The following is a 16679-nucleotide window of genomic DNA, read 5'->3' on the forward strand; positions in this document are numbered from 1 at the left end:
ATTCACAGGAAGGGGCTGAACTCAAGGCGCCTCTTGCGTCGACTGTCATTGACCTCTGTACACCAACAACTCCTTTGAAGTGGTGTCGGGCACAGTCGACCTGGAATCACATTAACTGGAGTAGAATCGTTGTCAGTGATGAGCCCCGCGTCGAACTGAGCTCCGATCATTAGCGAAGACATGCCAGTGGATGCCCAGAGAGCGGTAACCAACCTCTAGCCTGTCATACCACCCGACAATGGGAGTGATGGTCTGGGGTGCCAGCTCATTTCGTAGCAGGGTCCCTTTAGTTGTCCTTCACGGCAGTCTTACATCACAGCGTTGCGGTCGATGATACGCTAAGCCCAGTCATGTTGCACTTCGTGGTAAGCCATGCTCGGCTTACATTTCAGTAATATAATGCGCGTTCGCACACAGTCGATTTGCTATTGCTTGTCTTCATGCTTTCCAAACCCTACATTGGTCTGGAAGACAACTGGATCTCTCCCAGTCTGAGAACGTTTCGAGCACTATGGGCAGGGCCAGCACGTTTTTTTTTTTTCTATCTAACGTGCCAATTGGACAGAATTTGGCACGATATCCCTCAGGACATTCAACAATACTATCAGTCAATGGCAAGTCGAGTACCTCGTTCCATAAGCGCCAGAGGTGCACCAACGTGTTATTGACTTGCTCAGTTTGTAAGCCCTTTCTCTAAAAAATATTAACCATTTTTCTGAAAATCTAACTGTTTATTCGTCTGTATATGTACGTCACATCTATCGATTTCATTTGCATTCGGACAATTCCTTCGTGGTACGTCTTTTCTTTTGTCTTCGAATATACTAACGCCCCTTATGTTATCATCAAATTACCACATTCTGTCGTACTGTAATATATTTCGTCGTCCAACATCAAAGATGGGGCAGGAACATACGCAGAACACATTGCAGGAACAACACATCGATAGTTAAATCTAAATACCTTTGTTCCAACGGCTATACAGTTTCTACTGCACAGTAGAGATGATTATGATGATGTGTTTTAAGCGTCCTTAGCAATAACTTCCCTCATGTCGAGTATCACAGACTTTTATTTGTTGAAAGACACTGTAAGTTTTCCACTTCTGTTGTTGCTTATTGACATTATTAAAACTCGCACAATTGGCCAATTTTTGCTTTACATTCCTTTTTCAGTTGTAGCCTACAAGAAACAGAACAAAGATGATGCAGATAGTGTATATTTGGCTTACTAAAAAAGCACTCCGTCATCAGGCCACGAGTGGCCTACCGGGACCATCCGACCGCCGTGTCATCCTCAGTGGAGGATGTGGACAGTAGGGGTGTGGGATCAGCACACCGCTCTCCCGGTTGTTATGATGGTATTCTTGAGCGAAGCCGCTACTAATCGGTCGATTGGCTCCTCAATTGGCATCACGAGGCTGAGTGCACCCCGAAAAATTGCAACAGCGCATGGCGGCCTGGATGGTCACCCGTCCTAGTGCCTACCACGCCCGACAGCGCTGAACTTCGGTAATCTCACGGGAACCGGTGTATCCACTGCGGCAAGCCCATTGCCATATTTGGCTTACTAGCATACAAAAAATATTTTTCAATGGAGAAGCTAGCATTTTTTGTGCTTACAGTTGACAACATCTTATGACCTTATCCGATTACTGAACAGGAAACATAACTGTTGCGACAGGGAACATAGCTGAAAATGTCCAAATTAAAAACAGAATGGTTACTGAGTTCAGTGGAAGCCGTTCTCCAAACTAACGCAAGTTATAAGTCACTGTGTATCCTCACTTTCCTACTTTCCTTATTAAGCAACAAATACAGCTTCTGCCAAAACGGGAAACACACAGAGCAAAGATAAAGCATTTTAAACCTTCGTGTTCATAGATCGATAAATGTGTCAGAGATGTATTCGTAGTATATCAATGTTATTAGGGGCATATTTGAAGATCGAAATTATAACAAACAGATCCAACATGAACAGTGTTCCAAAGCAGCAAGTGCGCCTGTAGAGAGGGGTGAAATTTAGAAAAGGAGAAAGGATATTTAATTGCATTTTAGACAGAAAATAATTGCACATATAACTCTCTCAGGTAGAACGTGAGCATACGATAACAGAGACAAGTAACTACTTTTTCATACAGAACAACTTATATCTGTTAAATGACGTTTATCTTAGCTAGAAAGAGAAATTTTACTACTGAAGATAGCTTGCATTGGAAGTCTTAATAGTTATTGCAATACATAGCTCTGCCAGATGACATAAAGAGTTACATGTTCGAAAAACACAGTATACGATGAAGCAATAATCAGTTTACCATCTAATGTCATGGACCAAAGGTCGTCTTATATAAAAGGAGAAACTAGCGCCCAAAATATGCAAGTTTACGCATGGTCGTTAACAAGATCCAAGAAGCTATAGCAATTGTGGTAACTGAGCACACCACAAGAAGACAACTATTTAATAACAAAGAGAGTGATTTTCTTAAAATGTGAATAGGAAACCAATGTACAAAGAATAAGTCACAGTATCGGGTTGTCTTTCTCTCTCTCCACAGCATGGCCACAGTACATGCCAACAACTTTAATGTCTATGTGTAAATTGCTAAATGTTTATTATGTTGCCACCTTAGCCTGAAGATATGGTTTGTACATTGAAACATACTGCTTCACTAAATATGAGGGATGTTTGGAAAGTAAGGTCCGACTGTGCGCGAAAAGGAAACCGCAGTTAAAGCCCGATGGAAGGTTGCACATTCTTGTTGACCAGTGTCTACAATGTACCTGTCGATCGCGTCACATAGCTCTTCTCAATTCCGAGCGCACAGTGAGCACGTAAAGATGTCTAGAAAACAGTGTCTCCTGTAAAGTATGAGGGCCTGGTGAGAGTTTCCGCCTGATGTTATGCAGCCCACATAACATAAATGCGATGTGTCTCCATGACAGCTCTCGGCCGCCCTCTGCAATGGTGTTGAAGAAGCTCCTGCAGCGTTTTCGATGGGAATATTTGATCCCCCACAATACAGCCATAAATTGGCTCCCTCTGAGTATCATCTCTGGTCACATGAACAGCTGGGTATGAAGACACTACTTTGGCACAGACAACGAGTTATAGACCATATAGGGAATAAGCGGAAAGTATTGGTAGCTGCCTTCTGTGGGGGGTATTTGAAATTTTGTACAACGCTACGGGGTATTTGAAATTTTGTACAACGCTACGACAGATGTCTACGACTGGAAGATGAAGCTAACTGTTGCAAATAAAATATTTTTGCATTTCAAAGTGGTTTCGATTCCGCAACCGATCGGATCTTACTTTCAGAACAGCCCTCGTAATTTAAATAAGTCAACAAAACTTGTGACTAGTAGTGATCTCTGAAAAACCTTTTCATATTTTGAAACAGTGGTGGTGTATTAATAACAAATTTGTCTTGAAATTGGCTTTCATTTTTACTTTCCTCTTGTAAATCTGATGATGTCTGCAAAGCAGAAACCGATTATCTGTTCAAATAAAATAAAATGTGTCTAATAATGTGAGTTCTACGATTATTTGGATATAAGACTCACAGGTCTCGTCCAAAGCTCATTTCATGGGCAAGTGACTATGACGATTATTGTCACCGCAAGTCGCATGGTCACATCTCCCACGCAATGTGGCCTATCTAGCGACACAGGCTTCACGGGTTAGCCAGGGCGAGAGAGACTCTTCTATCACAGAGGTCGCTAGCACAACAGGAACTATGTTACGCGTCAGCAGTTATGTGGAACAAGTAGGGCGTAATTTCATATCATTATACAAGCCAGGATATGAGCCACGTTCCGTGGCTCCACAGGCAGTTGCAATTTCAGTTCCAATTCTTTCAAGCTCAACAATTTCGTAGTTGCCCCCCTACCGGTGTTTGTCGACCTGTTCGTCAATGGAATAGCCAAGCTCGTCGGCGACGAGTCCGATATGGGGTCAGCAGTCTGGCGAAAACGCAATACGTCGTCATGGAGCAGTGTCTACGCCAGGGAGAAGACAGTAGTATTCACCAATTTCGATTTAGTCTCTAAAAGAGACACTGACACAGGGTAAGACTATTTGTACAACGGTCGCATTGGAGTTTCAGTATTTATGTTACTGAATACACCAGTGTTTTGGACATAGACATTTGTAGTTGTTTCAGTAGTTGTAATATTATATGTATGGATGCATTATACTGTTTTTTTTTTTTTTTTTTTTTTTTTTTGTACCACTATTAGCACACATATATTAAAGGCACCCTTGTAGGCTGCTAGAAACGCACGGAAGTCACAGTAGCCGCGATTGGCGACTAAGTTAAGTTACAACAGTACTGGTTTACAGTTCGGTACAGGTAGGATCTTCACCAAGAATCATGAATACTACCGAAGGAGGGCGGCTTGTGTGCCTCGACGATAAAGATAAACGTACCGTTGTTGTAACAACAACGGAGGTTTGACTGTGGAAAGGCCAGACTAACCTCGGCTCCTGCAGAGAGGTGGAAGTTGTTTCAGTAGTTACAGGAGTAACAGTGTCGATGATTGAAAGATCTTCCCTTACAATACTAGCCAGTATGATGAGGTCATGTTGTTACTATGGACGGCTGAATGCAGTAGGAAATTGCAGCTGTTATTTTTCCGGAGGTTATGCAGTTCTAATATATGGCGTAATGATGATGGCATGCTCTTAGATAAATAATTCCAGAGGTTTGTGTCTCGGGATGGGGACTACTCAGGAGGAGGTTGTTTCAGGAAACAAAAGACGGATGCTCTATGGGTCGGGGCGCGCAGGGCTAGTTTTCTTAATCGAGTAGATAGGTTAGAAAACTCAAAAACAGAAAATAGATACGTTTAAATTACATAGAGCGGGTATTACTGAAGTCTGGTGGCAGCAAGAACAGGACTTACGGTCAGGGTTATAAATACAAAATGCAGGAGTAGGTCTAAAAATGAGTAAGAAAATAGGAAAACGGATGTGATACTATCAATCAGTGAACATATTACCTTAGCCAAGATAGGTACGAAGCTAATACCCACTATGGTAGTATAAGTTTACATACCAACTATCTCCGCAAATTATGGAGAGATCGAAAAAAATGAGAGGAAGACGAAAATCTAATTTGGATGTGGAACTGGAATTCAACAGCGCATAGTACATGATGGACTGGGAGGAAGGAATGAAAGGAGAAGCCGCCGGATGGAACTATGCACTGAACATAATCAAATAATTGCAAACATTTAGTTTAAAATTCGAGAAAGAATGTTGCATACTTTCAAGAGATACGAAGACACGGAAGATTTGAGGCTGATTATGTGATTGTAAGACAGGGATTTCAGAGTCAGGTTTTAATCTGTAATACATTTCCAGGAGCAGGCGTGAACTGTGGACATAATTTATTGGTTATGAGCTGCAGATTATAACTGAAAGAATTACAGTAATGTAGGAAATTAAGGGGAAGGGGTCTGGGTAAAATGGAAGAACCTGAAGTTGTTGCGAGTTTTAGAGTGAACATTAGGCAACAACTGACTGAGGCACGAGAAAGGAACGCAACAGAAGGTGAATGGGTAGCATTGAGAGATGAAGTAGTGCAGGCACCAGACGATCAAATAGGCAAAAAGACCACGCCCTGTAAAAACCCTTGGGGAGCTATTGACATACTGAACTTACTGACGGGAGGAGAAAGTATGAAAATGAAGGAAATGAGGCAGCCGAAGGGGAATATTAAAGATTCGTTTGGAGGAAGATGAAGCAACCGTACAAATTCCAACAGCTCAAATGTCAAACCTTTACTAAGCAAAAAGGGGAACTGATTTATTCAAGGTGAAGACTATCAAAACCTGAGCAAGTCAATAGCACGTTGGTCCACCTCTGGTCCTAATGAAAGCCCAGTAAGTGCTTGTCTCAGATTGACGGAGTTGTTGGGTGTCTCTCTAAGAGTCATGGTGCCAAATTCTGTCCAATTGCCACGTTAGATTGTCAAAATCCCGACCTGGTAGGAGGGTCCTGTCCATAAGGTTCCAGAAGTTCTCAGTTGCAAGGACATCGGGCGACCTATGTGACAAAGGCAGGGTTTGCCAAGCGTGTAAACAAGCGGCAGAAACTATCGGCATATGTAGGCAGCAATTATCTTGCTTAAGTGTTGCCGCGAAGAGAAACAAAATAGGCCGTAGAATATCGTCGACGTGACGTTACTGCCGAAATTTCCTCAGATTTCAAAAAGAAATTAACAATGTCCGTTAGAAAGAAGGCAAGTGAAGACAGGTTTGAATATTAGTGAACCATTAGATTAATTAGTTATGGCTGGAAAATACTGACAAGAATTAATTATCGAATATTGTAAAAAAAGTGTAGAAGCCCATCTCGCGGAAGATCGGTTAGGTATACAGAGAAATGTAGGAATAAGCAGGGCGATGCTTACCCTACGAGTTAACTGATCCTGCGAGGATAGAGAGAGGCAATACTATATTTTTAGCACGTGTAGATTCACAGAAAACTTCTAAGAATCTTGACTGAAATACACTCTTTGAAACTCTGATTCTAGCAGGGATAATATGAGGGAGAGAAAAGTTATTTGCAACTTGTACAGAAACCGACCAACAGTTGTAAGAGTTGATAGACACGAAAATGAGTCATAAATCGAGAAGGAAGAGAGGGTAATAGAGAGCAACGAAATAAGCCAGGTGATGCTGGGGGAATTATATAAGAAAATGAATAACTAAAAGTAGTAGAAGTATTTTGTTATTTAAACAGATACATAACTGAAGTCGGTGGAAGTACAAATGTAGACTGAAAATAGCCAAAAAGCGTTTCTGAAAAATAGAAATTTGCTAACATTGAATATAAATTTAAGTGTTATGAACTCTTTCCTGAAGGTATTTTAGTTGAGAGTAGAATTGTAGGGAAGTGAAATGCGGGCGATAGTCAGTTTAGACAAGCAGTGAATAGAAGCCTTTGAAATGTATAGTACAGAAGAATGCAAAAGGTGGCTACATAGAGTTACTAATTTGGGAATACTGAGTCGAACTGGGGAAGAAAGAAATTTATCACACAATCTGACTAAAAGAAGGGATCAGTTGACAGGTCACATCCTGAAGCATCAAGGAATCATCATTTTGGTAGTGGAGGGAAGTGTGACAGGTAAAAATTGTAGAATAGGGTCAAGACTCGAATACAGTAAGCATTTTCCAATGGATGTTGATATGCAGTAGTTACGCATAGATAAAGAGGCTTGCATGGTATAGGTTTTCGTTGAAAGCTGTACCAAACCGGTTTGCGAACTGAATACAAGAAGAAGAAGAAGAACAACAACAACAACAACAACACAATTGTGGTACTATATAAATGAGTTTTACTGTTGCTGATGTGATGACATAGAGGTATTGCATTTGTGATGCGTGATACTGACTGGCGTGCACACTTAGAAATCGATGAACTAGTACCTTGTATTGATGCTGTAACCACCTTAACTGGGCATCTTTCGCACTAACATGATTAAACGATTGCCTGTAGGCTATACAGCATACAGAAATATTCATGGTTGGTGCTAAATGTCTGAGTTTTTAACTATTCGTACCGCCTTGATTAACGTCATAGCAGTGGAGGTTCGACAGAAGTAGTGACCACGCAAGTTTCTATTTCAGATGATATGTTAATATTTTATGAAATGTCTGGATGGCAGAGTAACAAGTGAAAGTCTTCCTGCACCTGTCAAGAAATTTTTTTTCTGTCAAGATGAGGTTACAATCACGTCCTTCATTATTATCTGTTATGGTATTGGGGTGGCGTCAAGCAGAATACGAGGCAAGATCTTGCGGAACTCGGTCTGCCTTCATATGAGACACAAAAATGCCTGCGAATTTCTTCGAATTTTGTCTTTTGTCGATGTTTTGCGCCCATATGAGCACTAAAGACAGGTATGCATACGAACAGTGATATCTTTACATCTAATACTTCCATGATGCTGGAAGTTGCCGGTATGTAAATGGTATTTACGGGATTATATCATCGAGATGTCATTTACAAACAAGAAGAATAACAACGGGCTCAGAAATGATTCCTATGACACTTTTGTGTGATTTACTTCCAGAGTAATTTTTCATTCCACCAGACAACATGCTGCAGTCTCTTTCAGAAGTGCCCTTGAAAGTTTAGGTGTTGTCGATATGTCCAGGTAGAGAGTACTAAATGTTTTCCTGACTTCTAGTTGTGTCGAAACTATGGCTTCACGATTGCCTATGGTATCATTCAGATCATCAGTTAACGTAACTAGTGCCAGTGTCGCTCTATGCTAGCCTTGAAATCCAGACTAATTGTAGTAATATAAACTAAATGTGCCTAAAGATGCAGTAATTTGATCGTAATGTTTGGAGATTTTTGATGCAATGGGAAAATGATGACTGGCCGGTATTCATAAGGTGATTTTTAGGGATAGTTCTCATTATGTTTAGTTTGCATGCAGTGATGGAAAAATAAAACGTGACTTTGAAGACTTGTACTAAGCTGTCAGTGGCGTTCTAAACCATTGTAATGGTGAGACCGTCAATACCTGTGGCTTCAGAACCTACTCTTATTATTGCAATGTTTATTCTGCTGTGTGTTAGGTTCTCAGGTGCGAACTGTGTTCATTATGTGACCTTGCGGCTCCGATGTTTCAGTTATAGTGTGTCACCTGAGAACTGAAAAACAGTTTCTGATTTTTCCTGTCCGACGCTCGGAGTGCTGTGTGATTTTTGCCTCCACGGTGAAGACTGGCGCTTCCCACGAAGGCGATACTTTTTACCGAATTTTGCATGCTGCTTTCTTCCAAGCAATTTCAGGATGCGAACTCCTGTTTAATGCATGAAGGAGAAACTCCTTTTTGTGCAGTAGCGTGTGATGTGAACGTCAGCCCATATGCCAATTTTTGTTGCTTTATCGCCAGCAGTTTCCAAGTTACGGTTGAATAATTCATTACAGGTCAACTCATTTGGTGCACATAGCTCTCCCAAAAATCATTTCACTCTTTATTTTGTTTAACGACCAAATTTTTCGCTTTTCCAAGGAGGACTGTCTTTTAGGATGACATATGGCACCTGTACCTATAATATCGTTACAAAGCACAAGTGCTGAGTTTAGAGGATACTTATAAGATAACTGAATCGTTGTTTGACAGGCTGTCTACAGACACCTGGCACTGGGGATGCGGCAACATATATTTTACCCAAAGTATAAAATGTCAGCAAAACTTCTTTGTTATCACTTAAGGTTATTAACTTTTTCTATTTTATATTTGTGTAATACCCGCTGGTTGAGATATTCGACAGCCTAAATGAGTACTTTATACCAGTCGTAATAGTGAGCTACGATTATTTCCACAACATGACAGTGTTGTAGGCCAGCCGGATTGGCCGAGCGGTTCTATGCGCTACAGTCTGGAACCACGAGACCGCTACGGTCGCAAGTTCGAATCCTGCCTCGGGCATGGATGTGTGTGGTGTCCTTAGGTTAGTTAGGGGACTGATGACCTTAGAAGTTAAGTCCCATAGTGCTCAGAGCCATTTGATTGAACAGTGATGTAGCTGGTTTTGGGTAACATCTGCAGTGTACGAGCAGTAGTCATTAACTTTTACTAGGACTGTTCCTTAATTAGGGTCCGATCGGTCGCGAACCGTATTGAAAATCCGATGAACCTTTGCACAGGGCTGTTGGGAAGTGTCTCTAGTATGCCAGTGGATCACGTCTGATGTGAGTGGTCAGTCGGCACGTAGAGACGCCTAGAAATTAGCGTCTCCCGCCAAGTATGAGGGCCTGCTGAAAGATTTCGTCTGATTTCATGCAGCTCACATAACGTAACTGTCATGCATTCCCTCTTCATCACACTTCTCGGCCGCGCACTGAAAGGGAAACCAAGATGATCCTTCAGCGTTTTCCCTGAAGTGTTTGATCACCGACTACACAGCCCGGACTTGGCTCCCTCCGAGTTTCATCTTTGCTCACATGACATGCTGGCAACGAAGACAACATTTTGGCACAAACAACGAGCTGCAGACCACCGCAGACAGTTGGCGGAAAGTACAGGCGGTTATTTTCTGTGAGGAGGGCTACAAAGTTACGACTAATGTCTAGGTCGGAACGGCGACTGTGTAAGGGAGTAAATGGAAGGTGAATGTAACTGTTGCAGATAAAACATTTTTGAATTTCGCTGTGGTTTCCATTTCGCTACAGACCGGCTCTCAATAAATGAAAGCCGCGCGGGATTAGCCGAGCGGTCTCGGGCGCTGCAGTTATGGACTGTGTGGCTGGTCCCGGCGGAGGTTCGAGACCTCCCTCGGGCATGTGTGTGTGTGTTTGTCCTTAGGATAATTTAGGTTAAGTAGTGTGTAAGCTTAGGGACTGATGACCTTAGCAGTTAAGTCCCACAAGATTTCACACACATTTGAAAATTTGAATAAATAAATAGCCCTTGCAGTTATTAGTTCGGAAAAATAAAGTTATGCACTACCACGGAAAGTGAACTGGGTAACTGACCAGGGTGTCAGTACAGTTGTGTTTACCTCTGAGAAGCAGGGAGTGGAAGTAGTAACAGCGCAATATACAGCACTCTTAACAGCAGAGCACTGTCACATACTGCGTACGAGCCGCTAAATGAAATGTCTACTTGGAGCAGAACAGCAGGAGTCCCTAACGTAACGTAACGTATTAGTAACGTTCTACGGGACCCGTTACGGGTTAAACAGTGCTGTTACGCGTTCCACTTGAATAGTACCGGTATTGTCCTGTGGTACCGGTAAAACGTATCGATTGTAACGTTATACGGTGTACCGTTATCGCAGTAACGAAATGAATTACGATACATAAGGTAGCAAAATTGGGTAACATAAAAGGAATAACGGTGATGGAATAAAGTTATTGTCAGTTGAAACGTTATGCAGTGTAACATTATTGCAATAACGAAATAAATTACGGTACATAATGAAATGCACAGTGGTAACACAAAGGGAATGACATTATTGGCCTCAATAACGTTACTGTCCTGCGGTACAGGGAGAATGGTACTGTGCCCATAACTAGTAATCAGGAGTTCATAACTTAACAAAGCGTGTTATTATGGTTATTCGGGACCTGTAACGAATTAATCCATTTTGTTACGTGTTCCATTTGAATTGAGCACTGTTGAAAAAAAACAAATAACACTAATTTAAGGAAGTTTCTAGAGAAGCATTATCAGAGGAAATTTACTACTGAATATAGTTAAAAAATAAGTGTGCACAAACAAAGTACATATCTTGTCGACTTACGTTATTATGGGAGCGACTAATGGCAAAATCTTTCTGATGTTTGTTCATAGTTAGACAACTGGTATTTAAATGAACTTGTAATTGCTTGCACACGATGTTGAGAACGATTTGTAGAGGAGATTTGAAAAATTTTGCGAGAAAACTTTTTGAGTCGTTTTTCTAGGAAATCGATTGAGAGAGTTTTTATTTTTTTTTTTTTTGAAAATATCAATTTTTCGGTCACTGTATCTTGGAAACGGTAAATTCGTTTGAAAAATATTATTTAAATAAAAGATATTAGTTGAATAACTTGATTTATAAAACAAGTCCGCCATGCAAGTCATAAAATGGTTCAAATGGCTCTGAGCACTATGGGACTTAACATCTGTGGTCATCAGTCCCCTAGAACTTAGAACTACTTAAACCTAACTAACCTAAGGACATCACACACATCCATGCCCGAGGCAGGATTCGAACCTGCGACCGTAGCAGTCGCGCGGTTCCGGACTGACCGCCTTAACCGCGAGACCACCGCGGCCGGCCATGCATGCAAGTCATATTCAGTATGGACCGACACAGAAGATTTTTATTTCCTCAAGAACTAACGTTGAACTATAAATTGGATCATACCAATCATTTTTATAATTTTCTCTTTAAATTGTAAGATTTTGAGGGAGAAATGTGGAGCCTGTGCGTGTGCGCTGTGCTGTGTGGCTGCGCCCGCCGGGGAAAGGGCGGGCAACAGGTTCAAATGGCTCTGAGCACTATGGGACTTAACATCTGACGTCATCAGTCCCCTAGAACTTAGAACTACTTAAACCTAACATAAGGACTTCACACACATCCATGCCCGGGGCAGGATTCGAACCTGCTACCGTAGCAGTTGCGCGGTTACGGACTGAAGCGCGTAGAACCGCTCGGCCATAGCGGCCGGAGCGACAAACAGGCTGACAGCCCCTAGTGTAGAGGGAAAATTAGTTCACTTTAGGTATAATTTTGGTACACTATTGCCTACGATGTGCGTCATAGAAACAAGAGGACTTCCACTGAATACTGCATTAGAGTTGTATTTACTAAGGGAATTGCAGATGATCCACCACCAGGTACCATAGGAAGGTTTATGTCAGACGCAATTTAAAAAAGTGGAGGTTAGAAATCACAGACTAACATTTCTTTGTGTTGACGTAATATTCTCTAAGGAGAAAGTAGCAAGCAGATATCTGGTTATAAAGTTGTTAATATATACATACACTGAAGAGCCAAAGAAACAGGTACACTTGCCTAATACCGTGTAGGGCTCCCGCGAGCACGCAGAAGTACCTCAACAGGACATGGCGTGGACTCGACTAATGTCTGAAGTAGTGCTGGAGGGAACTGACACCATCTATCCTGCCGGGTTGTCCCCAAGTTCGTAAGAGTACACGGGGGTGGAGATCTCTTTTGAATAGTACGTTGCAAGGTATCCCAGATATGATCAATAATGTTCATATCTGAGGAGTTTGATGGCGGGCGAAAGGGTTTAAACTCAGATAGTAAGCCGTCCGGAGTGGCCGTGCGGTTCTGGGCGCTAAAGTCTGGAACCGAGCGACCGCTAGGGTCGCAGGTTGGAATCCTGCCTCGGGCATGGATGTGTGTGAAGTCCTTAGGTTAGTCAGGTTTAATTAGTTCTAAGTTCTAGGCGACTGATGACCTCAGAAGTTAAGTCGCATAGTGCTCAGAAACATTTGAACCATCAGATAGTAATCCGCGAACCAATCTGTAGCAATTCTGGACGTGTGGAGTGTCGCATTGTCCTCCTGGAATTGCCCAAGTCCGACAGAATGCCAAATGGACAAGAAGGGATGCAGGTGATCACACAGAATGCTTACGTACGTGCCATCTGTCAGAGTCGTATCTAGACGCATCGGAAGTCCCATATCACTCCAACCGCATACGCCCCACACCATTACAGAGCCTCCATCAGTTTGAACAGTTCCCTGCTCACATGTAGGGTCCATGGACTCATGAGATTGTCTGAATACCTGTACACATTCACCCTCTCGATACAATTTGAAGCGATACTCGTCCGACCAGGCAACACGTTTCCAGTCACCAAAAGTCCAAAGTAGGTGTAGACGGGCCCAGGTGAGGCGTAAAGCTTTGTGTCGTGCAGTCATCAAGCGTACACGGGTTGCCCTTCGGCTCCGAAAGCCCACATCGATGATGTTTCGTTGACTGATTCGCACGCTTGACAGTTGTTGATGGCCCAGCTTTGAAATCTGCAGCAATTTGCGGAAGGATTGCACTTCGGTCACGCTGAACGGTTCTCTTCAGTCGTCGTTGGTCCCGTCCTTGCAGGATCTTTTTCCGGCTCAGCGATGTGGGAGATTTGATGATTTACCGGATTCCTGATATTTACGGTACATTCGTGAAATGGTAGACGGGTACCTCGGATATGCTGTGTCCAATCGTTCGTGCACCGGCTACAACAACACGTTCAAACTCACTTAAATCTTGATAATCAACCATTGTAGCAGTAGTAACAGATCTAACAACTGCAGCAGACACTTGTTGTCTTATGTAGGTGTCGCCTAACGCAGCGCCATATTCTGCCTGTTTACATATCTCTGTATTTGAACTGAAATGATGGCATGGCATTGTCGGCCGGGAGACCCCATGCGGGGTTGTTCGGCCGCCGTATTGCAAGTCCTTTTTTTTAGCTGACACCAATTTGGCGGCTTGCGAGTCAATGATAATGAAATGATGATGAAAGACACACAACACCCAGTCATTTCAGGCAGAGAAAATCCCTGACCCCGCCGGGAATCGAACCTGGGACCATGCGCGCGGGAAGCGAAAACGCTACCGTTAGACCACGAGCTACGGACGCCTATACCAATTTCTTTGACGCTTCAGTGTATGATATAATATAAACATTTAGAAATAGCAGCGGTTAAGTATTGGCCTGTAATATCGTGTGATGTTGAAAGATGTTTTTTATCGGTAAAAAATATGTTTTCTGACTTATTTTTACCTGAACGTCCCACACTTGTGCCGGTAAGACCTACCTAGGCAGACGGTGGGATGAACGAATGATGATATGATGGTAAAAAATTGGTGGAACAGAGGAAGGAGAAACGTGAGAACTCTGCCAAAATCAGCTGCGAAAATTTTTTGTCCACCAGTTTGCACTCAGGTCAGCCAGGTCTTGAATTGGTTCAAAAATGGTTCAAATGGCTCTTAGCACTATCGGACTTAACTTCTGAGGTCATCGGTCCCCCAGAACTTAGAACTACTTAAACCTAACTAACCTAAGGACATCACACACATCCATGCCCGACGCAGGATTCGAACCTGCGACCGTAGCTGTCGCGCGGTTCCAGACTGTAGCGCCTAGAACCGCTCTGCAACTGCGGCCGGCTACCGCTAAGTAAAACTTATTTATACACACTGCTTATTGCATACTCCATTATAATGCTGGTCTCTCGTGTACGTTAAATGAGATAGAGGATGTGATCGAGTGGGCCCCGAACGCATTACCTGATCGTAAAATTAATTTGCACGTTCTCATATAGCTATGCCAATTTGTTGTTATGCTGTTTTTCATTGCTGTAAAAACACTATCGAGAATGTCGCAGCTGTTATTCTGTCGGGTCAAAACATAATGGACAGCAAGGAACCTGAAACTTTTATGAATTTTTCAAACAAGAAAAGTTCAAATGTGTGTGAAATCTTATGGGACTTAACTGCTAAGGTCATCACTCCCTTAGCTTACACACTACTTAACCTAAATTATCCTAAGGACAAACACACACACACACACACACACCCATGCCCGAGGGAGGCATTAGCCGCGCAGTACGAATTTTTATGGAAGCTTTAGTTTCAAAGAGAATGTCAGATTACTCCGGATCCTTTGAACATTATGTTGACGCATTTATCTAGAACAATTCATTTAGCACACTTACAATTCGCCAGCTGACGAGCTTTGAAGTTCAAGGTACTGTTCAAACTGACATATACTCCAGTTTCAACTCATTACTTGTAACTTCATTTTGAATATTTTTTTACGCGTGGGTGGTCGACCAGCCCCCGCACTAATCGCCACCTTACCATAATATCATCGACTGACGTTTAGTTGGGATAAGAACTATCATTTATCAGCAAAACTAAACGATCCCAAATCACTAATCGAAAATGTCACTGTATCCCTGACTATATGTTCACTGTATTCACGCATTTGACACACTTTTACACTTTTGTTTCACCCTCAGTAACCACTTTTTGACGTATCCGAACGAGCCCGATTTGTTAGCTGTGAACATGTGTGGCAAGAATATGCCTAAGCAAGTGAAATGTGTTTCTTTACTGGATTTAAAAGCATAGCACTTCGATTTAGTGAAATGTTTGCCGTAAAAATGGTATGCCATTAATGTTTAGCACAATTTTAATTCGAACCTCGCTTTCTCAGGGCAGACGCAGTGGTAATCTCACGAAGCACATCCAAAGACGCCACAAAGATGCTTTTCAAAGGCTACAAGAAAAATTGGAAAGCCAGACTCCTCCCCCCCCCCCCTCCCCCCACCATGTGAATTCAAAGGGTCCTGAATGGCGTCAAGATGTCTGGCTCTGAGTTGAAAACGCAGTGTCTTCGATTGGTCACGGAACACGGACACGCGTTCACCCTTCTGGAAAAAATGTTCAAATGTGTGCGAAATCCTATGGGACTTAAGTGCTAAGGTCATCAGTGCCTAAGCTTACACACTACTGAACCTAAATTATCCTAAGGACGAACACCCACACCCATGACTGAGGGAGGACTCGAACCTCCGCCGGCACCAGCCGCACATTCCATGACTGTAGCGCCCTAGACCGCTCGGCTAATCCCGCGCGGCACCCTTCTGGATAATGACGCCTTCCAAAAAATCATATTACCAATGATTGAAGCCATACCAGCTTCATATAGGTAAGCAGATCTTCACATTTTTCGGACAGAAGTTGAAGTGCTAACACACCGAGCGGGTGGGCGCAGTGGTTAGCCACTGGACTCGCATTCGGGAGGACGACGGTTCAATCCCGCGTCCGGCCATCCTGATTTAGGTTTTCCGTGATTTCCCTAAATCACTCCAGGCAAATGCCGGGATGGTTCCTCTGAAAGGGCACGGCCGACTTCCTTCCCAATCCTTCCCTAATCTGATGAGACCGATGACCACACTGTCTGGTCTCCTTCCCCAAACCAACCAACCAACCAACAAGTGCTAACACTTACAGACTGTGCAGCCCACAACCGAGTTCCGTGCGTCATTGAATATCGTCTGTCATTCGATATTTAGTGGCCTGTAGTCTATTTTTGTTACATGATAGCAAAAATAGTAGAAACCGACGTGTCCCATGGTTGCATGTATCCCATATGCTCATTTGTTACTGAAAAAGAAAACGAGTCAAAGT

This window comes from Schistocerca serialis, chromosome 5 (assembly GCF_023864345.2).
Source record: "Schistocerca serialis cubense isolate TAMUIC-IGC-003099 chromosome 5, iqSchSeri2.2, whole genome shotgun sequence".
Classification (NCBI taxonomy): domain Eukaryota; kingdom Metazoa; phylum Arthropoda; class Insecta; order Orthoptera; family Acrididae; genus Schistocerca; species Schistocerca serialis.